Here is a 25,528-nt window from a genome sequence, read left to right as displayed (position 1 = left end):
CATGTCATTTATTATTATTTATTATGTGCCTCTCTAGACTGAGCTGGATTTAAAAGTCCAAGTTACTGCCAGCATGGAGATTATTGATTTTGTGGTGTCTGCACGACCTTTAATGGCCTAAAGGTAGATTTTCATTGCAGCCCACAGGCTTGCAACATGCTGAGTGCTAAGCAACTAGGCAGGTCATTTGGGACAGGGTTTGTGCACGTGTTGGTGAACAGCAAAAGGTGTATAAGAGCAAAATGCAGGAATCAAAAAGTTGTCAAAAGTTGTCTAAAACAAAACGTACAAAAGACGTGAAATTATTCTGTTTATCATTGTCAGGATTGTTTAATTAGTCTTGTCTTTGATCGTGGGTTTGAAAGCATACTCACTAAGCAAATAATGTAACAAGATAGATTTTCATATTGTGGCATCTCCTGTGTTTCAGTGCTATTTAAAGTTTGGCCATAAATTAAGCGGTAATGAATTATTCATGATGCCACTTCCACAGTCTCCCGGAGGGGGGGGGGGGGCTGTGCAAAGTGGGGATCTCTCTCTCTTGCTCTATCTCTCTCTCTCCTTGGTAACTGTCTACATTATGTCGCTAATGGTCTGAGTCAATGAGTCACTCTTACTCTCACACATGTCAAAACCACGGGATTGTACAGGTTGTTGAGACAAAGTTAGTGGAAAATTAATTGTCTCTTCAGGATACAGTGCAGAATGTTGCACTGGGATTCAAACAAGCTGAATATTATTGTGGTCAAAACACTGATTTGATTTGATTTAAATGCTAGACATCTTTCAACATTTGTTTTCCTTTATTATATCAATGTTGGTTACAGCTGCCTGCAGTAAAGTAGCATTCTTCATTCAGCAGCAGCACAGACAGCAACAAAGAAATTATATTTCATATTCACTAGACGTTACTGCCTAATTCGGCTGCGAACTAAAGCGAGCTGTAAAACCAATTTGCCCCTGGACTCCTGGTTTTGTGCAGCAGAACACAGAAATGAAAGAAAGCAAGGTATAGAGAGAAATGCACAATATAAAGAAAACAATCATTTTCTCCATGCGCGTCGGAGAGCCGAAGGTAGTAAATGTGGAGTTGTGAGTGTAGCATGGTGTTCCTCTCAGTGGGGGAGGGGTGGATAGTGGACAGAGCAAGGCTGCTTACCAGACCCTACCAACGCTGAAAGGAGGGGAAAAGTGTTGACAGCAATTTCACCACAGGGTAGGAGCACACACAGAGCGCCCCAGGTGCCCCGGCCCATACACAGTGTCTGATTGCAGTAAATTGTGGTGCTGTTTTTAGTACACAAACAAACCGTACTGTGTGTCTGGCTGCTCCGTTCACTGAGCTGGTTTGTTGAGGACAGTAGAAAAGCAGAGGAGCCTCATATGATTTTAATTCAAAATACCCTGCATTTTATCTTTCTCTAATTTTGTCTTTTAGTAAGGCGATAAACAGCATCAGTAACGTGAAAATTTTTGCACAATACTTTGTTATTTGGTATTGTGGGCATATTGGAAATCTGTTTGTGAATCTAAATTAAGGTAAGTGGGAAAAAAATGCAAAATGCATTATTCATGCATCTGTAATTACTACAATATTCAAATACATGGATAATGTAATTTAGCAGAAAAAGAAAGTGCTGCATACCACTGCGGCTTATTCACAAACAATCCATTAGGAAAGAAAATGCATTCTCCCAACTTGCATTTTACAATCACACTTTCTGCCATTTTATCAGTCCGAGCTTTTTATCAAAAGCTCTGAACGCTTTAAAGTTATTACAGCAATACGTTGTATGAAAAAATTATGAAGCATGGCCATTCTAATAGGCTGCGACATCTCATCTGAGATTCCCACGCCGTCTAACAGTGCACTTATTTCCCAGAGAGAAAAGTGTTTTCCTCCTATCTCATCCATCTCGCTTATGCAAATGAGTGTCTTAATTTGGTTAGGGGCAGAGTCATGTGGGAGATAGGAGAAAGTACAATCTTGTTTACCTTAATGGAGGAATGTTTTCAGCCCAGTTAACTAATACGGAGGCTCATTTAGTCATGCTACAAGCAGGAATGAGGAGGCTAATAGAACATGAATTTGACCAAAGCATAAGTTAACATCTTGAGTTTCAAAATGAAAACAGTCAAGCACTGGCTGTATAATAAAATACTTATTTATATTATTACATTTATTATCTTGAACTTTTAAAAAAAAATAATATCATCTTAAATATATTTATTTCTAAGCATACATGTATGTATCTGAGTTGCACAATATAAACACAGTTGCAATAATACAATGCATAGTACTGTCCCTGGAGCTCATTAAATATTTTTTAATGAGTCACTACTCACAACAACTCGCAACATAATAGGTAATGCAATGTAACCCTGCTGTGCAGATAACCATGGAGATATGAACAGAAACTAACAATAATGATCTAAAAAGGTACAGAGAACAAAGGGCTGTGGTATGATAATTACAGCTGCCACTGACCCCTCTGTGATAGCCACACACAGCGAGAGGGCACAGAGAGTAATTATAGTCAGTAGAATTCAAAGCATTTCGCTGTCAATGTCCACTTACTGCATGCTTCGTGGTTAATCCTTACTCTCCTTTTTTTCAAGATTAATTTTTATTTTTACACACACACACACACACACACACACGTATATATACCAGACTCAGCTGGTGTGAAGCGCAGTACACTGAAGAGTGGCAAAAAAATAAATAAAAATCAAAACTATCCTCGGCAGTTAACCAAGTCCCTGTCATGAAAATAATATTTTGATACCCCTACATAACAAGCTTTATATTGTAAGATTACAATATGATTATTCACTGATCATGAAAAAACAGCTTTACATGGTTTCCTGGTCCAAGATGTCAAAACACATGACCTGAAGATACTCTACTCAATGTAATGTCTGAATTATTTTTCACAATCTCGAAAAGACAGCTTATGTCAACCTCATGAACAAGTCTTATTATAATCACAAGAAACTATTAGAAATAATTGATTCTGACATTTTTTCTAGTCTTGTTTAATTAAGCTTGACAAAATGGTTTGTTGTTTTTGCAATGGCATTATAACTTATTCAACAGTTCAATGTACTTAAAATAAAATAAAAAAAACTTCATATGTCTCAGTGCAGGAAATAAGCAGGTTGGAATCAAACTTTTAAATAAAAGTATGTCTAACTAAATATGAATGCCAGTGGGCAATTATTATCCTGCCAGTGCTTATGCATGTGCAACCCCTAACCTTTAACACCATCACCACCCACCTCTCTCTCTCTGCAGCAGTAGTTTCGTCCGTCAGTAGAGCCTGAGAGTAGAGTCACACCAGCACGCTCCACTGCGCCCTGTGAAAGGATGTGAGGTTAGTGTGAAAGGCAGCCTGAGGGACTCTGTATGTGTGTGCGTGTGTGTGTGTGGGCAGGTAAGTGGACATCCAGGTTATCGCCTTGTAGGGATGCCAGCTACAGTGCATCATTACCTGTTCACTTTGATGGGTGTGACATTCACCTTACCCTCCACTGTGGTCATTCACCCACTCAAGACACACTGACAGACACACTTGCACGCATGCACACACACACACACACACACACACACACACACACACACACACACACACACACACACACACACACACACACTAACACACTCATACACACTCTCATACTTGCTTAGGAATACTTTGGGGAAACATGCAATGTGGTTCAGAAGGAAGATTAACAGAATACATGAAAATCACTTTATGTTCTACCTAAAACCATCTTTTGTACCATGTGAAAACATACCGTTAGTCATAAGCAATACAATGCAGTGTTCCCTTAGATCCACTCTCTAGGAGGGTTCATGAGGTGTTCTTTGACTTAAGTTAAATTTTAGCTACTTAGCTTGAAAAACGTGTGTCTTGAGTTTGTTGGTTTTAGATTGGAAAATAGCTGAACTCAGACATATTAACAGCACCTCAAATTTTTAGAAATTTAGCTTTTCAAGGTACTAATGTGGGTCTTTATTTTGGTAATTCCCTGAATCGATACAGAAAAAATGCTTGATTTTGAGTGTGCATATAGTCTTATATAGAGTCTGTTCATAAAGTCGTCCTTAATTCAAATTCATCAGTCATTGCTAGTTTTTTTTCACCCTGGAAACCCAAAGTCAAAGAATCAAGGAATTTCTCGCACAATTTTGAAGGGTAACAGGTAACATGTTTCATGATTCCCATGAATAAATATTCCAATTAGTTTTATTCCAGTATATGTATTTTGCTTATCCTCTGTGTTAACACCTTGTTTTGAAAAGCAGATTTAGTCATATGTGTGCTCTGGGCTGTTGCAATGCATTTACCATAAAGCTCAGACTATGGATGCAACATTTACCGACAGCAGGTTTGACTGTAGAGATGCAAGTGACGGCTGGCTTGACTGTAGTCTTTTTAACTGGTCAGCTCCTGTGTTTCTTGCGTGATGCAGAGACAGTGTCTGCCTTACCTCAGCTGCCAGGTTTATGGTATTGGTCTGTTTCAAACAGCTTAATTTTTTTTGAGTGCTATTTATTATACATTGTTTGGTTCTTGGAAGTATGCAACTTAATATACAACAACTGAAATGAATAATGTGTGGTCTATGAAGGTTAAAAACAACAAAATTCAGAAACAAAATACTGCCTCGACCTACAATTTAAAGGGTTGTTTTTCATATATCTATAGGCCTATATTTCTGTATTTATCCTAAATAATGAATGAATGAAATCAATTTCTCGTTGGTCAGGCAGGACAGGGGGCCTGATAGTCAATGTTCATTATATTTGACATAAAATTGTTATGGTACATACACAATCTTGTCTTTAAGAAGAAATGATTGTAGTCCAACTTAATGCGGAGTTTGCATTTCGGGGTACTCTGGATGCAGTGAGATAATTTGGTCTGACACACACACACACACACACACACACACACACACACACACACACACACACACACACACACACTATTGCATCCCGCTGAACTACTCAGTAATTCATACTCTGACGTCGTGCTGTGTGTCATTTCATGGGCCTGAAGGCAAAACTGAACTATTCTTCTCTGTGCAAAGAAAACACTTCAGGGATCACTTGACAAAATGAGCTGCAGTTTGGGACCAAGGTGTTGTCGAGTCATATTCCCTCATTCTTCGTATACCTTATGATCTACTCCACACTTCTACCCAACACTTGCTGCTTTAGTGGGAGTCAGGCAACCAGTGAATACATTAACTTTTCCCTTGAAGTTCTTATTTTTTAGATTTCCTAAATTTTTTTGTTTGTTTGCTGTTGTATTTCTGATAATTTGGCTGCATACAATAAAGTTATAGGAAACCGATGAGATGATAAACCAAGTTTAGGTTACTTCACACATTACTGATTGCTGAGATCCCATTAGTCACTTCTACATGAATTCACACTAGTTGGTTGTGGATTTTCTGCACATCTTCGTGTTGTCTCAGCCCACGCATTTCTTCATAGCCTCGCAGTGTCTGTTTGTGAGTATTGGAGCCATCTGTTGGGGTAAACGCGTTGTCACAAACAGTGAAAGTGAGATGGCAGCGAAGAGACGCTCGCCCTGAGGCACTTCCTCTGTCATCACTCCTAGAATCCCGCTGTGCAGACCATGAACATTAACTTCCGAAAGCACTCTGGGTAATCACTTGCCGCCTCACACTAGCCAAAACAAAGATTGCAGGGGATTTTCTGATGCACACAGTTGGCACATGGTGCAGGAATTGACAGTGAATGAACACTTCATTCAAGACTGTTTTATATAAACAGCGAGTGTTGAAAATCGGGGAGACGTGAAATAGAAAAAAACTGACTTAATTTGTGGAGAGATCAGCATGGCAGATCTTTTGTTGATGTTCAGACTAATGAATGCTTATCTTGAAACCATACCAATCTCTAGTAAGCATTTATGTCCCCCAGGGCGGTGCTTGGCATCAAAAGACAATCTGTGGCACAATGCTGAGGTGAATGTACGGACGCTCTTATCCACTTGAACAGTTTTTTTTTCTCTGCTGCGTTTTTTGATATAAAGACCTGCAGCATTGAAACATCTGCCACGATACAAAAACAGACAGGCTGATGTATGAGGAATCACACAGGCAGCTGTTGAGGAGATAAACAGGTAGACAGACAGGTAGAAAGACAGACGGGCAAGCAAACAGTAAGAAGCACGCACACAAACCGCACACACGAGTGCATCCAGTCCATGCAGCATCACAGGCCAATTTATTTTCTTCGAACTCCATCTGGACATGAGACAAATAGAGTCATCTGCCGGCCAGCGAGGTGACTATAATTTGTTTGCCTGCACGGCTGTAATATTCAGTTTCTCTCCAGGTTAAAACACAATTACTTCCTAGCAAACACGACTGGACTAAATCGGCCACAGCGCCCGGTCCTGCCATCTGTTGCTTGCTTGCAGCAGGATGTGAGCATGGCTGAAAAAATAGCTCCTGATTAGATGTTCCACAGAGACAATTCTGTGCCCTCATCTGATACATGTATGTACATTTAGACGTCAGCAAACATCTATAAGCGCACAATGCTCGCAAACATGCTTGCACACATATGGTAGACAAAGAAATATACACACTTTGACGCAAATGCAAAGTAGATCCTTGACAGGGATTTTGTGTCTGAAGTCTGCAATCTGGCAGAAAAAGGAGCAGCTTAGAGTCGCTCTCCATTATAATACTCAATACATATGGAATGTGTTTTCACCCAAACTCAGCTGGATGCCCAATCACTTGAAAGTGTCTTTTCTTGATTCTGCAAAACTGGCAACTTCAGCCAGAGAGATAACTTTTAAGGAACGATTCAAGAAAATGTTCCATCTTCTGCTGCAGCACCTACTGCTGTTTTGAATTCATACGCTTCCAAAGAGTCCTGCAATATCTTTTCTCAACAACGTCACTGAGATGGGCTTTAAAATGAAACTTTGTTGAAGTTAATCCATTGAGAAGAGAACTATAAACATAATCTGTTCATTAGATTTTACAGTATTGTCCTCACGTCAAGAAGCAAGAGCAAAACACCAAAGGGATGTTGTTAGGTTTTGTTTTACATTTGACGCGGAAAGAAAGAGCCCTTGTAGCAACAGCAATCAGCCCCAGCACTTCCAGCCCTTTGTGTGTATAAACCATGGCAAGAAATGGCCCCTTTCTCATTCCAAATTACACCTTCTTTTGGTGCAGCCCATGAAGAAATTAAATAAATACAATAAGCAAAAGCATGCCTAAGCTAATTAGCAGCAGGCTGCCTCACAATGAATGAAGAATACAATTAATCAGTGTGTGCATGTGTGTGCGTGTTTAGGGGGTTGCCGACAAACCCATATGCTCGCTTTTTATTGACGCTCCCTTTGTTTTGCCCCTGCTAATCTCCAGCCTTGTGTTTTTATTCGACAACATTGTTCTATGAAATCAGTTATTTGCATGCTTACAGTTTTGCATATGCATCAAGAGAAGCAATGCGGGTTTATTTTAAATGCTATTCTCACAATAGATAATGCATTAGGAAAAGTCTGTTATTTTTAATCACATTTCCATCCCCTGGTAGGTAACGTACCACTAGTGTGTGAGATAAGGCTGTTTGCTTTCTGCTCTCAGCTCAGTGCAGTGGGAGTATGTCCACAGTTGGACCCTTTCCAGATGCAAATCACAATGTAATGATGCGGGCCTATTAATAGATTAGATACAGCCTTGTCTGCTGCAATTTATTAAACATGATTAAACATCTTGGCAGCAGTTCCAGCTCCGCCAACCAACCCTGGAATGAAACACCCTTACTTCTCATAGTTAGAATCAATTAAGTCATCAGTTTGATTGTGTTTTTGTTTATTATAGTTCTTCAATTAAAAGTCTTTGTTAATTTATAGGAAAGTCCCAGAAAAGCATGAGGCAGCTGCATCTTTCCTCATTAAATGGTGTCACTTAGTAGAATTGCTTCAATATTACTCAAGTATATTTCTGATCAAGAAATCATTAGCCAGGATGATTATTATTGTTAGGCTGAAATTTGCTAATGCTAATGCATAAAGTTAAATGAAGAGTGTGCAAGATTTAGGGGGATTTAGCATCATCTGAGATGTTGACCCCAAATCAGCCAGCTCGGAGCCTTAGATCCTTAGGTGGGGCCCTTCTGGCCGTTCCAATGTCAAAGCTTAAATCTAAAGGTGACCGTGCTTTTGCCATCAGGGCCCATCGGCTTTGGAACGACCTGCCTAAGGAGATAAGGCGTGCAGAATCAGTGACTGCTTTTAAATCAAGCTTTAAAACCCATTTTATAGACTTTCTTTTATCAGTTGTTGTCTTTTTATTTATGTTTAAATTATTTAATCTCCTTTTGTTTTGTGGTTTTATTGCTTTTGTTGTTTTTGGTCTTTTTATTTGTATTAATTTATATTGACATTTTGCATTCAGCATTTTTTTTGTCCTGTGTTTTAACTTTATCTTTACTCTACCTTAGGTTTGTTGTCTGTTGTTTTATCCCCTTTTTGAGGATCTAGTTTCTGCTTTTGCTTTGATTGTCAAAGCACTTTGTAGGTGCTGTTTTTAATGGTGCTATACAAATAAACTTATTATTATCATTAAACTTATTATTATCATTAAATTTATTATCAAGTTGATTGCCAACTGCAACCAGTTGCAACTTCTCCGGGTAAGAAATACTTCAGTGTCTATTGTTCAGGAGATTTTAATTGGTAGACAAACTATCCGCAGAGGTCTCTTCCTATCTGAAACAAACTGACCACGGGATTAAAACTGGTAAAACACTGAGTTTCATCTTACAAATCAGTGTTTCTCCCAAGCTATTCCTATTTTTACTTTTCAGACGTTCAGGAGGTTTTTAGTGATAGCCGAATCATCCGCAGAGATCTCTTCCTCTCCAAAACAAACAGGCCAGGTGATTAAAACAAAAAAAACCACTTTCATGTCTGTTTTTTCAAGCGCTATTTGGCTTGTCACAGAGAGGCTGCTAACCAGTAGCTAAGGAAAAAACACAAATGGCTCTATCTAAAGCCAGCTGTTTCACATTTTAAAAAAATGATTTTTAGAGGCTCTCCTTGTGAAGATGCTGCTAACTATGGTGACCAACGTGAATGGAGTTTGTATGGTCTAGGCTACTGTAGAAACATGACAGCGCAACGTGGCAGGCTCCTTGGATGAGGATCCACCCCCTATGTTGACACAAATGGCTAAGGTAAGGAACGATTCTTATTTTCAGGTGTTAATACACTGAAGAAATCATACTTATTATGTTATATTCCATTTCTGCCAATATATCCCCCTGAATCCTACACACTTAAGTAAAAAAATCTATATCAAAAACCACATTATCTTACCTCCATATTTATCCTTCTTTACTAAGTGAAAATAATTCTGATTTTGAAGCATGACGCTGCCACAACTACCACCGTCTGATGTTAGCTGAGCTCTGTGGAAACTGTGTGACATTGAATGTGGACTGCATCAAAGTCTTCTGCAGTGGCAAAGTGCCACTTGCAACAAAGGGAGCCTTATGGCCGGGCCCGACGGTCTAACGTGTACCACAACCCTGCCCGACCCCCATCAGCCATCAGCACATCAGAGCGGAGACAGACAGCGGAGAAAAGGCTGGACCTCATCTCACCTCTCAAAGAGCTTCATGACCCTTTTGCTCCCAGCTGCATTCACGCCGCCTGACACCAAGTTCAAAGTAATTTCTTCACAGTGTGTGTGTGTGTGTGTGAGAGAGGTGTTGTGTGTGTAAGTGTGGGGTAGGGAGAGAGAGTAAATTAGAGGGTTTGTTCAGGGTGTGCATTTTGTGTGCCTGTATAGTATATGTGTGTTTGAAACACTTGTGTATATATGTGTCTATACAGTTCGGTGTGTCTTTGCAAGTGTGTGTTATAACAGTCCCTGTTTAGCTGAGCTGAACATCTGTCACAACAGCCTGCTCTCAGGTCGATCCGTCTCTAGTGGGAAGAAAATAAAAATATTCCCTTTTCGGCAGCTTTGTAGCAGCAGAATATTTTACACATACGGTATACACTAAAAGAATAATTTGCCACACGTCAGTATGTTTAAAGTCAATGATGTTTTTCTTTTTCCATCATCATCTGAGAGTCGGTGTCACATGAATATGCCTTTTTTAAGGGGAATAAAGCGACCATGGCAACTGTGCCTATAAAAGAAACTATAAATAGAGTCATTTACATAGTTTAATAACCAAATAAGTTCCCTGTTTTCTTTAGTTTTTTCAACAAAAACCCTTCACATGCAGTACATCTTATTTTTTAAGAGAACTGAGAGAGAAAGATGAACAGATGTAGGTTGATTCACCTCAAAAGAGTCGCCTTAACCTTATTCTCTCCCCTCCATTTATTTCAGCACAAAGGCATTCTCCTCTGTCTACAAGACCCATTTAACACATGAGTGGCAGCGAGCTCGCAAAAGGGGGGTTAAGGTTCATAAAATTGATGTACCTCGACATCAGCTGACCTCTGTCAGATCGTTCAGTCTGCTGAGGCTTTCTCTGTCACATGTAGCAAGCTTCCTGCTCCAACTGGTATTCTCGTTTTTTCATGAAACATAATCGCCAATGCAATTTAAGTCCTTACCAAAGAAAAGCAAGCCATTTTGGGTTCTTAAGACCTATGAATATCTAACTGCTTTTCAGAGGTAATTGATCATATGTTTGATGGGTACAAGGTATCAATTTCATTGCAGGAAAATTTGTATGGAGGTGTTTTCAAATTGGATGGATTTCACAATGCAGACGAAGGCAAAGAGGCAGGTTCAAAGAAAAAAAAACATTGCCATAAAAGCTCAGAGAGAAGTATTTCCAACAGAATGGTGGGGTTAAATAATACTTGTCAGTATTCAGCAAGAGAAGCTGAAGATATATCATCAAGTCGATTCTGACAAGACCGAACCAGATGGAATAAGATACTATTTCAAATAAACTGCTGATCTTCCATTGCTTAGTCAGAGCCGACTCCTACGACACATTTTTGACGACGTCTTACCAAAATTACTCTCTTTTTTGAAGAAGATTTGCATGTGAATTGGCAAAAGTTACAGCTTACGAATGTGTCACATTTCCTCTTGTATAGAGCACCATTGTGTAAAGCATTTGATTACTTTCTCTTCTACAACTGCAATCATTCCAGAATTTTTTGAAAGTATTTGACTGCCTTTATTTACCTTAAATGACTCTAATTTAAGGTCACAGATTACTAGTTTTGTTTAGGGGTGACTGTAAACAAGATTATTTGTGCCAAAATTTGCCACCTTTCATTTTATTTTTGACTGCAATTCATTTACGATGTGTTCTGACAAATGAGTGAGCTCATGCAAAAACCTTGACTAGAGTTAGAGCTCAATGGATGTTTTAATGCATTGGAACAATATTGAGCCAGTGAAGCAAGGACGCGCGATCACGGCTTGACTTCCCTGGCATTCTTTCAAAGCCCACAATAAAGCTCGAGACCTTCCATGTCATTGCCATGAAACTAAAGCTTTAATTTGTCATTGTGTGCAGTGCCAGCAAAACATGCCAGCAGAGGAAATAAATAAGACACAAATGAGTCCCTTAAAAAAGAGCCACGGCGTATAGAAGTGAGCAGAAGTAATTGTACAAAACGTTCCTTAATAGGCTTTTCAACAAGGCAGGCTGGAATGGAGGCTGAATTTCTGCTACCACGTCAATTAGTAAAACTTTTCCTTTCTCTCGCCCTCTTTCAGCTCTGAAAAGACTCTATGAAATTGCCACCGCCCGGCACAAAAAGAAAAGCCTTTTATTACGCTTGCCTTTCAAACAGGCTGTCGACAAAACAAGTTTTCTGCCTGAAGTAGCGAGCTATTTAGGACCTGAGAGGGAGGACGATGCAGCAGTCACAGCATCTTTCCAAAAAGGCTTGAATTGGGCACGACAGCATTTGCATCGCGGCCTTTTTTTCCTATATGGTGCTCTGAGGATATGAACTTTCTTTTCTCTGCAGACAGACTTATGAGTTTGCTAAATCAACTAGATAATTTGTTTGTTGCTCTACAAATGATGAGGTATATGTGTGAGAAGAAATCATTTCATTCAGAACCAAGTCATAAGGACAAGAGGTATGAACAAGGGATGTCAACAGTTAACCGTTAATCGTTTAACCACCGGGAATATTTTTGACCAGTTACATGTGTCAGTCTATAGGCTTATTTTGATACTCTTCATGTGCTGCTTGCTTGGCAATTACTGCTAGTATTGCCATCCCAACTCAACAGTGTTGCTGTGGAAGCATTTTGCCCTCCTTCCAGTCTCCGCCCAGCTCATCCCGGTGAGTAGGCGACTCAATTTTGAGCCATAAAGCCTCTTTAGCATTGTCGACTATGTTATCACCGTTACCACTGTTAGTATTGTCAGCAGAGGTAGTGGTTCAAACATAAATAACAAAACTAAAAGGTTTTGCAGACAAAATGAAGCTGCTTACTCACCAGGACGACCTAAGGGCAGACCGGAAGATGGGAATAATGTCTCCACAACAACAATGTTTCGCCACCAGGTCAGTGTTGCTGAAGCAGGTGGTTCACAGTGCAGCGGCCGAGGAACCAGTGGAGACCAAAGGTTGGGCAATGGGCATGCTTCCACATGTTAACGCGGCTGGCTGTCAGCATAGCCTACAGAAAATGAATGTCAAGACATTTACATCAGGAAAAACAAAATGTCATTATCTCTAAATGGATAGGGCTTTGAAATGTGGTGTTAAAGCTAAAGGTAGTGAAGCACTGGACTAAAAGGAATATATATTTCATATTTTTCTTAAAAATTATCCTGTTTGTAACCAGTGATGGGTGTTGGCCTAGCGAATAGAAAAATTGACTGAAACTGACATCCCTATCATGAACACTAGCTGAGTTTCACCACACTAGCACAGCACAGAATAAATCAGTTCAGCCTAAAGAAGGTTAGATTTACTTTGATGCTGAAGAGAAATAGCAATTTCACAAACAAATTTTACCCATCTGCTCTTTCTTTCTTTGACTTCCCTTGGCAGATGAGGCCGCCACATCAGGATCATCTCACACCACCCTGGTTAATCCTAAAAACAGGTGCCGCCATGAGCGTTTGTGTGTGCATGGCCACATGTGTCACACAGACCTTGCACCCTGTGTCTCCATACGGCCGGCAGCTCAAAGCGGGGGGAAAGTGCTGTTGGCATTAGGCAGCACGGGGGCCAGAGAACCAGCTGGCCACCAGCTCCCAGCAGCCCTCCCAGCCCCAGGATAAGCATGAAAGGGCCCCTCAGACCTCTGGGGAGTGCTTAATGTCGTGTCGGCCATTGTGGCCCTAATGGTCCCCCGCAGTCACACTCAGCATTCATAGCCGGCCATTATACTGGACCGAAACCAATCGCTTTGCCACGCCTGTTGGAGTCAAGAGGGGACGTAGCCTCCTGTTGAAGCTATGACAGCAGTATAGAGCTCGCTCAGACTCGGACACCGGACTCCCTGCTTTAGGTCTCTCTGGCTCTGGCACTTCTCTTCTACTTTCTATTTTCTGATTTCTTTAGTTTCCCCTCCACTCCTCACACCCTCTCTCTCTCTCTTTCTCTTTGGTCAGCTGCTGGACTGTATGGGGTTGACAGGGCCCTCCAGGCCCACCAGTAGCCGCCACCTGTCCACCTTCCAGAGGATGAAGGGTCACACAAAGACACAGCGGACGTCCATAAGTCTGGAGGGCAAAATAAGATCCTAAATGGCTGCTCTGAGCTCTGAGCTAAATTGATTTTTCACACTTTTTTTTACCAGCTCGGGTTTTTTCTCTCTGACTTGCAAATTTTTTATCACATATTTACAAGAAATCATTTATTAAGAACCGATACAATGGAGTAAGACAAAGGACAGAATAAGGGGTGGTAGCAGAATTCGGCATCTGTATCATGACTTCACTTTGGATTCCTGTCTGTCCTCATTGAAAACTTTCATTGAGGCTGATTAAAGGCTAACAACAGGGTGCCTGGTAATTGCATTTGTTATATTACTAGGGAGTGCGGAGAAAACGGCATGCATCTGGAACGGCAAAATAACTAATTCCTTCCCAATATCACACAAACAGTGAAGCACAGCTAACAGCTCAGTTCTTCTGTGTACAAACCACAATTGTGCAGTCTCAAAGTCACCCCATCAAAGCTGTTATCAACTGGGCGGCGAAGCACTTTGATGTCCCAACTGTCTCTCAGGTGCACGCGGGCCAATTAGTGCGCGTTCCTTTTGTGTGGAGGTTGTATACAAGTGACCTGATGCTTGATGTCACAGCGAGTTCAAAGGGCTGACAGTGTCAAAGAAAGTCCCCGTGGGGGCTACAAGAGTGAAAGTACAGCCTCTGCTATGCAAACACGAACCCCCCAAAGCCCCGGAGCTCTAGGCAGGGTAACAATATCATGTCGAGCTGGTGAATCTCTAATGCGGAAAGGAGGAGACACACACGCACACCCTCACGGGCACCACAACACACTTCTCCCAAATGTGAAAGTACACACATACAGAAAAGAGATGAGAGGAAGACTTTGGAGATTAATTCAGGTGTGTGAGCAGGGAGGCAGGTAAAGTGTGGATTGAAAGCCAGAGAGTGGAGAGAGATTTTGTCTATAGGGAGGAATGATGGGAGAGTCAGAAATACAGTTTGAAAAGTTGGGTAACTCCTATCGATTGAACACATGGCTTCAATTCGGTAGTGCAGAAAGGAGAAACTTTTTATTATCTTTTGCTGTAGTGTGCCTTGTAGAATGGTGCAGCAGTAAATGTCATTTAAGCAGATAAAACGTCCTAAATACACTGATAGGACTTCATAAACCGGGGTGCTTGTATTTTGACGATCAGGGACTTACGGTCAAAAAAATTTGATCTAAAGCCCCGACTAATGAAAACAATTTGTCTCGTGAAATACCAGAAGTCCTGCTACATGGGGAGCCGTCAACAAAGCTCCATTTTGCTTTAGGACCCTTATCTCAAAGAAACACTGCAACTGTACGACCTCTAAAAGACTTGTTTGCTGCCATTCTCACTATCATTTTTCGAGGACGCCTCAGCAAGAAATATTTTGTTGAGATTGTTGTCAGGTGGGAATGCAGGCAATAAAACTCTAAAAGTGTGTTTGGATTTCTTTGAACAGTTGCAGTCTGGGATGGTATTCAAAACTTAAGGGATAGATGAAAGTCTTGCAGCTAGTGTGTGTTGCATTTGCACCCACCAGGGACATACAGACAGCAGACTGTAATATTGGTGAGTTGGAAATAGAGCAGAAAGATCAGAGGCAATAGTAAGTCTGGACCTTGAGTTAAATTAGGGACGTTAAGTGAGTACTGTATATCTAAACATCTGTTGCATTGATTTTGACAATTCTTCTTTAAACTATCTCTTGTGAATCCCCTAACTTCATGGAAGAGCAATAGTAAATTGCGGGAGCGGCCCGTTAATGAACCGATTCTGGAATCTCAGCAAAGTTGTCATTTCATAACAACATTTAGCTTTAAGAACAAACTAACATGAATTAAGTACTTAGGTACGTCAACTTGTCATCATGTTTTTTTTTCTTATACCTAACTTCCATTATTTACGTATGTTACTTTTTGTTAAGTTCATATCCTAATTCATGGGGGTGCTAATTTGTTACATATACAAACTGCTGTATGAGGATGCATACATACTGACATATCAATATAGCATCTTAAAGTCAGTTCTCCCATAACTAATGATTATCTTCTATAAAATCCTAGAATCACAATGCTTATTTACAATAACTTGCAGGTAGAAAACCGCCATGTCACGCACATATAATCAAATGGCGCTGAAGCCTTAATTGATAAGTTTTAAGCCACCTAAAAAAGGCTCATCTAAAATAGTCAATATCAGTTTAAGTATTTGCTATATTTAGAATATTTTCACCATTTTACCTTGCCATAAGACAGCACTTACCAATGGGGATTTGAAGCCATAATATCCAAAAATTCGTCATTTTACTCCACTTAACAGCAGAGTCGCTGGCCTACTGCTGCCTCAATCAGCTGTTATGCAAAGCAGAGCAAATATTCAGATATAGTGTACACTTAGTGATTCTGTCTATCGAGAGTTGTTTGGGAAGTACTCATTAGGTTGTTGTTGTTTTTTTTAAAGATAGTTTGTGCCTCTGTCACTCTACATGTAACTTAAGGACAAAAGATTTTGTGCACCATATTGTTGAATGTGACCACAAGTGGATAATACTGCCTTGAGCATTATGTCTCACTCAAAAATACACCCATGACACATTTTTGTGTCTAGAGATGTATTTCTTACTGACATACAAGTATGTGAGTTGCAGTTGATGATGGTTACTGTTCCGTTTTGAGAGAGCGGCCTGTACTCTTGTTTACGTCTTTCACCCACTACAACAAGTGTACAGTGTGTGTGTGTGTGTGTGTGTGTGTGTGTGTGTGTGTGTGTGTGTGTGTGTGTACTGGAGGGCTGCAGCAGACTCATTACAGAAAATACTGGAAGCTGGGTGCAGACAACACACCCAGGAATGGGAGCACACAGACTAGTTCAAGCTTGACGTGCAGTGATAAACACATAAACACACACACAAACACACACACTCTTCATTTTCCCTCTCAGCAGTGCGGATAGGATGTTGGACCCCTGCAGAATTACCTGCAGCAAAGTCAGAGGGCACCATTAAATTTCAACATGCTTTCGCCGGCCCCCCCATGACCTGGGAAGTGTTTAGCATTCTGCTCACAAACCAAACACCAACAACTCCAGCTCACACAATCCATCCCCATTCTCCAGCCTGTGCAGAATAAAATATCGTGAATTCCTGCCTATGTGCATTTTAGTATAAAAAAAAAAAAAAGAAAAATTTTGCTGTTAGCCAAGAGCATTTGTGTTGTGGAAAAAAGTATCTGTCTGTTTACTTCTGTCTCTTTCTCCCTCTCCTCTTCTCTTTTGAGGTTCAAGGACGCTGCACTCTGAGACAGCAAGGAGAGAAACTGTCGCACCATCCCTCCACATTTTTTCTCCCATTATTAAGTGTCCTATTCTATAAAACAATCCCTCTGCAATGAAGTGAAGAAAATAAATAACAAGGCAGGAAAAAGACTGCCGGGGAAGTGACACAAAGGTTCACAGCAGTTCTTGTCATTCCCCGGGGACTGAGGGAAGAAGACGAAGAAAGAATTGAAGGTAGAGAAGTGAGGGAGCTGAGGAGAGAGGGGTTAGTGGAGGGAGATGGGGTACAGAGTGTACAGAGGCTGATGTGGATGGGTTTGTTTGTTGAGGAATGACAGCATGTGAATACAGAACATTAAATCAAAATGAGAGAGAGAAAAACTTGCAGGATGATTCCAGTTTGTTATAACTTGAGTCCTTTTTTGTGTTTGGTCCATTATTCCTATCAGCTATGATAACACTGTCTTCAAACAAGTAATTCGTATGACCTATGAACACAGCAACATGGTTATAGCAAAGTTTAGCCAGGCAAGAAACAGCCAAATTATCTAAACCTCTTTATTTTGAGGTGAAGTTATACAATTAAGGGAGCAGTGTGTACAATTTAGAGGCATGCAGTGGTGAGAATTCAAATTGCAACCAGCTGAAACTTCTCCTGTGTGCCAAGTGTGAACTCCCGGTTAGAATTCTGTCAGTGTTCAGTATTCAGGAGGTTTTTACCAGGAGCTGAATTATCTACAGAGGTCTCTTTCCCAGAAAAACAAACTGACGTGGTGATTTAAACCGGTAAAAACATTAAATATAGCAGTTTCATGCTAAAAAAATCTGATACTGCTGGTTGCAGATGGGCTGCTTACTACAGTGGCTGGAGCAAAAACATGCAAAACACAAAAATGGAAAAATGCACAGGGCCTTACTGAAGGCCAGCATCTTGTCTTTCTGTTCTTGGCTTCTATAGAAACTTGTCGGTGCAACATGACGGACTTTGTGGACAAGGAACTGCTCCCTATGTCAATATAAACAGCTCATTCTAAGGTAACAAAAATGTGACAATTCTTCTCTTCGGGTGATTACACACTAAAGAAAACATACTGTTATATTATTTTGAATTTCTGCCAATACATCTCCTTAAATCATCCACACAGGACCTATGAAACCATACATGTTCGTAATAACTCCTGATTGTACAGGAAAACTGTGCACACACAGCTACAGTAAATGTGGTCGGTCAAACTTGAAACACGGAGTTGGCCTGCAAACAATTTTCAACTTATTTTTCAAAATTCAAGCATTAAAGCTCATTGATTGTGTTCATTCTTGATATGGTGTCACGCATATCCTTTAACATTTTAAAGCCAGATGGGGAAGTATTCAGATCTTTCAATTAATTTTAAAAAATACACTGGTGTAAAGGTACTGCATTACAAACAAAACTCAAAACCTTATTAAAGTATGTGAAAAATAAATCTGTATGGTTAAAATATATTTAAATTGTAAAGCAAACCAGGAGGAGAACAAAGAATTAAAATAAGGCAGCTACATGTTCCTTGTCAGCAGAGCAGTAATTGATGTTATATATATTGGATAACACACAATTTTTCATACTCCTTTGCTATATGTTCCTTTGTATTCTGTATTTCATCTTTCATTTTTCTATTCCCATATTTTCCATAATGTTTTGCATGTCTGCTGCAACAGTTGTTCCTGATATTATTATACATGCTCTTTTATGTGCTGAATGTCTGCACAGTGCAACAATAGCGGCTATGAAATATCATACCATGTTATATTTATTGTGTATGCAGGAGTGGCTTTCAGTGTATTTGCTTGTGTTCATATCTGGAATTACATTTGAATCTTTGGGAGCACGCTCTGCATTTCTCTGCAGTTATTTATCGAGGAGCTGCAGAGCCGATGCAGCCTTGCAAAGAATCCATTCTGTCTAGCGGGGAGTAAAGGAGGCACTCATGAAGATTTCAGCAGACCTCAGTACCTTTGAAACAGTTCTTTTCAAAAGCACCATGGCATGTATCCATACATATTTCATTGTGCATGCTCAGAGAGGCAATGGGAATTATTTATGTGGTCCTCGAAGAAAGGGAGATAAAGGAAAAGAGAGACAGAAAGAAAGTCAAAAAGAGAGAGGGAGAGAGGTCTGATGCCATTCACACCAAACTTCATCACAGATTATGCGGGGCAGAAGCCAGAGAGATACGTGCTCAACTAATTAAACGTCTAAATTAAGTCATTAAGTCTGTGGCCTTTTTTATCCAATCGCCTCTGGTTAAAAATAATTAAATCTCCACTAAGTTTCACTCTCACACTCTCTCTCCTTCTTTCCTCTTTTCCTTTCCACACCTTTCTGCAGCTTTGTTTCGTAACACAACTAAAAAGACATTGGCAATGGGCCCATAAACGCTGCTGCATGCCGCGCGTCTCTAGCTGAGGGCGATTTGTGCGTAAAGCTGGCACTCGCACAAACAATCATGTGGTTTGATGCTGCGTGCTCTTTGCTCAGCTCAAGCAGGGTGAACGGGCCAGTCTCACAACGTGTCATCAAAACAGCAGTTGTAAAAATGAGCTCTGGATAGGTGGATGTAGAAACAATGAAATAGGTGCATGGGTGGATTATTAGACAATGGGCCCCTGGGCGCAGATATGCAAAGAGTCCAACCACCTGTTCTACATAGGAGCAAGACAATCAGACGTGTTGGTTTTGCATCTCTTTGAAGTTGTTATACATCTTTTTGTCGGTTTGTGTCTCTTTGTTGTCATTTTATGTCTCTTTAGGGTGATTTAGTGTCTCTTTTTCATCATTTTGTGTCTTCTTGTGGTTATTTAGTGTCAATTTGAAGTAATTTTGTGTCTTTTTTAATAATTTGTAACTTTATGCAGTCATATTATGTTAACTTGTCGTTGTTTTATCTCGAGTTAAAATAAATGTATGTCTTTATTGTTTATGTGTGTGTTTTTGTGGTAATTTTGCATCTGCTTGTGGCAGTTTTGTGTCTCTTTGAGGTAATTGCTTGTCTCCTTGTGGTTGTTATGTGTCAATTTTTGGTCATTTTGTGTCTTTTTTTCATCATTGTGTGTCTCTTTATGGTCAATGAGGTCTTTATTTGTCATTTTGTTTCTCTTTCTCGTCATTTTGTGTCTTCTTGTGTTTAACCGGTGTCTCTTTGAGGTAATTTTAAAGTCTTTTCCTGGTCAGTATGTTTTAATTTTACATTTGACATTTGCAAGGGAAGGCCAGGGGGCCCCCTGACACTTTGGGCCCTTGGGCCTTTGCCCACTAGGCCCTTTCAGTAATCCATCCTGCAGAAAGTGTACTCTCTGTGTGTGTGTGTGTGTGTGTGTGTGTGTGTGTGTGTGTGTGTGTGTGTGTATCTGTGTGTCTGTGTCTGAATGTGTTGTCAGTGTGTGCATGTGGGTGTTTGGTAGTAAATGTGCCAACACATGTGCGGGGGGGATTAGCGTGAGCAAGAGGCTGAGCATCTCTTAAAATCTTGTCAAACCTGTGACGTTGCATTTGTGTATGTGTTTGGTTGGGGGGGCAGAGATACAGTATGTGTGTCTGTGTGTGTGTAAGTGTAGATGTACTGTACATCTCTCCATGGTGTGGGAACATTCTGATGTAGACATCTGCTTGGGTTGCTGCAGTTCTGCCTGGTGTCAAGTCTCGGGGGTGGCTTGTTTTGCCAACTTGACACGTTCCCAGCATGTACTGTACTTCCATGTCTTAGCTCAGCACAAAAGAGCAATGAAACACACTTTTTCTTTCTCCTTCTCACTGTTTGCATGTGTCCACCTTGCCTTTCCTTTCACTCACATCTCATCAGGCCTCAGAGCAAAGCTTTGATAGCTTTTCTCCTGCCACTGAATCATCTACATTTTTTCTCCTCAGAGGGCTGTCTGGAGGCTTGTAACTAATTCTGTCCTCTTTGTATGTATGTTTTGTTTGCATCAAAAAATACTTTGAAAATCATAGGAAGCTAAATTTGTCAGTGCTGTTAGAACCAAATCACTGTGCGACACACAGGCGTGATGTTAATTTACTGAGTGGTAGAGAAGGAGACAAAAGGATAAGAATGTGTCTGTGTGTGTGTGTGTGTGTGTGTGTGTGTGTGTGTGTGTTTGAGAGAGAGTGTAAAGGGGGGGGTATATTTGTCAATTAGTATGCAAATTCATGCGGGTGCCTCCCTCAGATATCCAATCAGGCTGTCACCTCAGCAGGGGGTGTGATTATGAAGTCCCTATGAAGTGTGGCTCTCAGGCTGCTATGCAAAATACGGGAGGGGGCAAGCTCGGGACAGGATGACACACTGTTTGGATGACCGTGTATTGTTTGATGTTTCAGATCAGAGATGTACATGTGTGTGTAATCTTAACATGACGACTGATGCCACCTCTGTATTTGAGGTTTGAACTTAACCAGTTTAAAGATTTGTTGGGACTCTGATGTCTCTTGAAAGGCTGGATTAGATAAAAATGCATCACTGTTTACCTTCTGTGTGCTAGCTCGAACACTTTTCGTCATCAGCAGCCTTAACCATTTCAACGTCAATTTACATTTACTCAAGTACTGTGCACTTAATTATAAATTTGAGGTACTTGAACTTTACTTAAAGTATTTTCTTTTAAATTCACTTTATACTTTTAGTCCAGCACATTTCAGAAGGAAATTTTGTACTTTTAATGTGACAACATTTATCTGACAGCTTTAGTTACTTTACAAATTAAATTTTTTATATAAAAAAGAAATTAGTTAAAAAATATTTGTTACAAATTAAATCACCAAAGAGTTTATACAAGTCCAACTGCAACAATTAGTTGATTAATCAATTAGTCAATTTACAGGAAATTAATTGCCAAATATTTTGATATACATTTACCTCTTTTTCTATTTTTGAAATGATTTTGAGTTTTGTTGTGTGTTATTTTCAATTTTGTTTCAAATTTTAGGTTTGTTTTCTTATTTTATGTTTTTTTTCCTTTTTTAAAATCATTTTGAGTTTGAAGGTGTTTTTCTTTGAAAAAAAAGAGAGCTTTGTTTTGAGCCATGCTTTTTTTTAATTCCTTTTTTAATTTTTTTTTTTTCAATTTTTGTAATTTTGACATCTTCAATCATATTTTTTAATAATTTGGAATTCTGGATGGTTTTTTTTTATTTTTTCTAATAATAATGCAACAGGGTACTTTCACAGGGTGATATTGGTACTTTACTTGAGCAAAGGATCTAAATATTTCTTCCACCACTGTGGAAATGCATCTTTTTTTTTAATAAAATCACAAAAAAAAGTAGGTGTCCTGTAGTACCTCTCTTTGCTGCCACCTTCTCTTTATCACTTCCTTCTCCTCTCCATTTCTGTCTTTGTCACTGTGTCACTTTGCCTCGAGTCAGTCGTTGGCATACCTGCATCACATGTACACACCTCCTGTGTTTGTGTATATGTGTGCGTGCGTGTGCGTATGTGTGTGTCAAGGCCGTCACCGCTCACTCTGCCTGTCACAAGGGGAAATGGCTCGTGAGAGATTAAAGCTTTGTCTTGTCATAATGAAAGGTTAGAGCGATGGAGAGATCTGAGTCCAATGAAACGAGAGGGACAAGGCAGACAGAGAAGAAGGGAGAGAGGGAGAAAAGGAAAAATAACAGGGGCGGTGGAAAATGAAGATCAGAGGCACTCAAGCATCACCCCGGTGGAGTCTCACCATTTTTCTCCATGAATTCAATCAGGCGAACGACAGACTGCCACTGACAAATGTTACCTCTGAGTTCTCTTTCTCTATCTTTTCCCTCTCCTATTGTTAAGCCCATGGATCAAGGGGTAAACACTGGTCTATCTCCACTGGATGGCTGTACAGAAATTGCAATTACAGGAGACAAAACAAAGGCCATTTCCACCACAGAAACACAGCACTGACACCTCACGTGCATTTTTATTTTGTCCCTCAACACAGCCTCCTTATTTTAGAAGATACAATATGTTATGTTATGTTATGTTATGTTATGTTATGTGATTTTATGTTATCTTATGTTATCTTATCTTATCTTATCTTATCTTATCTTATCTTATCTTATCTTATCTTATCTTACAAGAATCTCTGGCATTTCTTTGGCATTCATTACTCTGCCAAAATATCATGTAAGCCCTCTAATAGTATACCACAGCTCCCCCTAGTGGACAACAGAAATCAAATCAACCGTGAGAACTGACTCTTGCCTCAGTTCTTCCAAAACCTACTGAAATGTTGATGACAGTTGAGGCACTGCGATGGATTTTTAATCAGCAGTGCACTCACTTGTCAGTGTGAAGTTTTAATTCCGAAATTAAATGACTGCAAAAGTTGTGGCAGCCATTGTTGGTGCAGCTGTAAAACTTAATATGGATCATGAGATTCTATGGCTACAAAACAGTGAATTTTATGGATGTAATCATTTATGCTTTGGAAATACAAAGCAATAAATCTGTGCGTTTATGTGATTGCCAGTCTATCTCTTTACCAATACTGCCTTTTTTATGACAGTAACAGCAGCAACAGAAGGACTCTATCAACAGATATCAGCTGTGACTGAAACAAAAGCTGCCACAAAGATTAACAACATCTCTGTTCACTCCCAAAGTGCCGTGTACAGGCTTTATGAGCTGGGTTGAAAATGCAAAAGGGGCCCCTCTTTGATGTGCAGGGTTCATTTTTGCCCTGAGGGGTGACACCACAGTGGCTCTTGAGCAGAACATGTGGACATTAGGGACAACAAGAAGAGTACTTGGGCTGATCAGAGGGGGCACTTGGACCGACAGGGAGGGGCACTTGGACCAAGTTTCAGAGGGACACTTCGTGTCTCTGGTGCCCTTAGACTGTGACATTGGGGCAAAAATTAAGAATGGAGAAGTCCCAAAAGGATGAAAACATATCCAAGTTAAATCAAGGTTTCAAAAATAGAACATTTTAGCGGTCACCGCACAAAAAGAGCGACCTCCCCCTCTCTTGTTGCTCACCTCCACATATGCACATGACTGCACTGCTACTGCATTGCTTGTCATCAAAGGCCATAGACTTTTGCATCTTGTATAACTGTATTTCACAGGGTTATTACAGCCTAAGGGAAATTAGATTTTAGAATTCTTTTCTAAGAAGATTTTTTTTTACAAAGGTAAATCCAATTTGACACTAACCAAAACTGGAGAAACTAAAAATGACCATGAACCAGTCAAGCTGCAGCTACATGTCTGTCCAGACTCATAGTTGGCTATGACAGTAGCCACTGCTTCAAATCTTGTTGCAAAGAAACTAGAATTCTAAACATGGATGCTTCACACCTATTCAACCAGACAACACATAAGATTTACACAATCAGCACAAATTCAAGGTGGGTGCCCAAGATTACTGTCACCAATTCAGTATCCAACCAAATGTCTCCCCTTCTGTTCCTGAGTGTGTTAAATGATGGAAAGAAAAGTGTTTCTTGCTCAACATTATGATGTCACAGGGAAGTTGACATTTGACCTTTTTGAAATTAAATGTCATCACCTCATCAATTTTTACTTATTAGACAATTGTGTGAAATTTTGTCATAATAGTCATATGAATTCTTGAGTTAATGCCAAAAACATGTTTGGTGAGGTCAAAGTAACATTAACTCGCAAAATCTAATCAGTTCATCCTATAGTCCCAGTGGACGTTTGTGCCAAATCTGAGGAAATTCCCACAAGGTATTCTTGAGATATCACATTCACAAGAATAAAACAGATGTGAGGTCACAGTAATCTCGACCTTTGACCACCACAATCTAATCAGTTCATCATTGAGTCCAAGTGGACGTTTGTGCCAAATTTAAAGACATCCCGTCAAGGCGTTCTTGAGATATTGTGTTCATAATAATGAAATGAACGGACAACCTGAAAACATAATGGTCCGAATACAGCTGTCACCGGTGCGGGGGTATTAAACAAGGATGAACCAACGAATTTCAGATTCCAGGAACATTGCCTGAAATAGGTCTCGTACTCCCTCATTTTTTACGTGTGGTGTTTTGTCACTGTTCAGACACTTCAGTAAGCTTTCTGTGCAGGCTTACACCCAAATATTGATTGGAGATCATTCCAACCAGAAACACAAAAAGTGTTGCTGGCTCCACTATCCAGATGAGCATGACGCTAATGCCAGAGACATTTGGTAAATAAATGTTTTTAAAAACAACAAAAAAAATCCTACTGTCTTTGTCTCAGCATTCTTAAGACTAATTAACTAACTACTAAGATTAATTTAAGGCACTTTAATGCCAATGAAGGACTTATTTTTAGATTAATTAATTCAATGCCTTAAAAGTTTTTAAGCTATGGTCAATGCTATAAAATCAAAATTTCAGTGTTAGCTAAAGGCTAAAGGTGTGATGAAAAAAGATGAGATGATAATGTGATAGCAGCCTTGAAAGTCAGTCAACGCTTGTTATTTTAGAATTATCTAGCTGTCACCAGTACACAGACAATATGTCCCAGTATGTATGGAAAGTTAAGGTCATTGCATTTAAGCC

The 25,528-nt window shown here is 39.9% G+C and overlaps 1 long non-coding RNA gene across 1 annotated transcript in view; it reads right to left on the bottom strand.

Annotated features, from left to right (window-relative positions):
- Positions 1-3,223: 3,223 nt before the first annotated feature.
- LOC148186611 (uncharacterized) overlaps positions 3,224-25,528 on the bottom strand; it is a 133,214-nt gene continuing 110,909 nt past the window's right edge. The window contains exon 3 of the long non-coding RNA XR_015779556.1: positions 3,224-3,357. This is a non-coding gene — a long non-coding RNA (uncharacterized LOC148186611). The remainder of the gene's footprint in view (positions 3,358-25,528) is intronic.

This window comes from Plectropomus leopardus, chromosome 17, assembly GCF_026936395.1.
Source record: "Plectropomus leopardus strain MGB_pleo_1.0 chromosome 17, ASM2693639v1, whole genome shotgun sequence".
Lineage (NCBI taxonomy): Eukaryota > Metazoa > Chordata > Actinopteri > Perciformes > Serranidae > Plectropomus > Plectropomus leopardus.
Note: the sequence above shows the minus strand (reverse complement) of the source record. Positions and strands in the feature narration are given on the sequence as shown.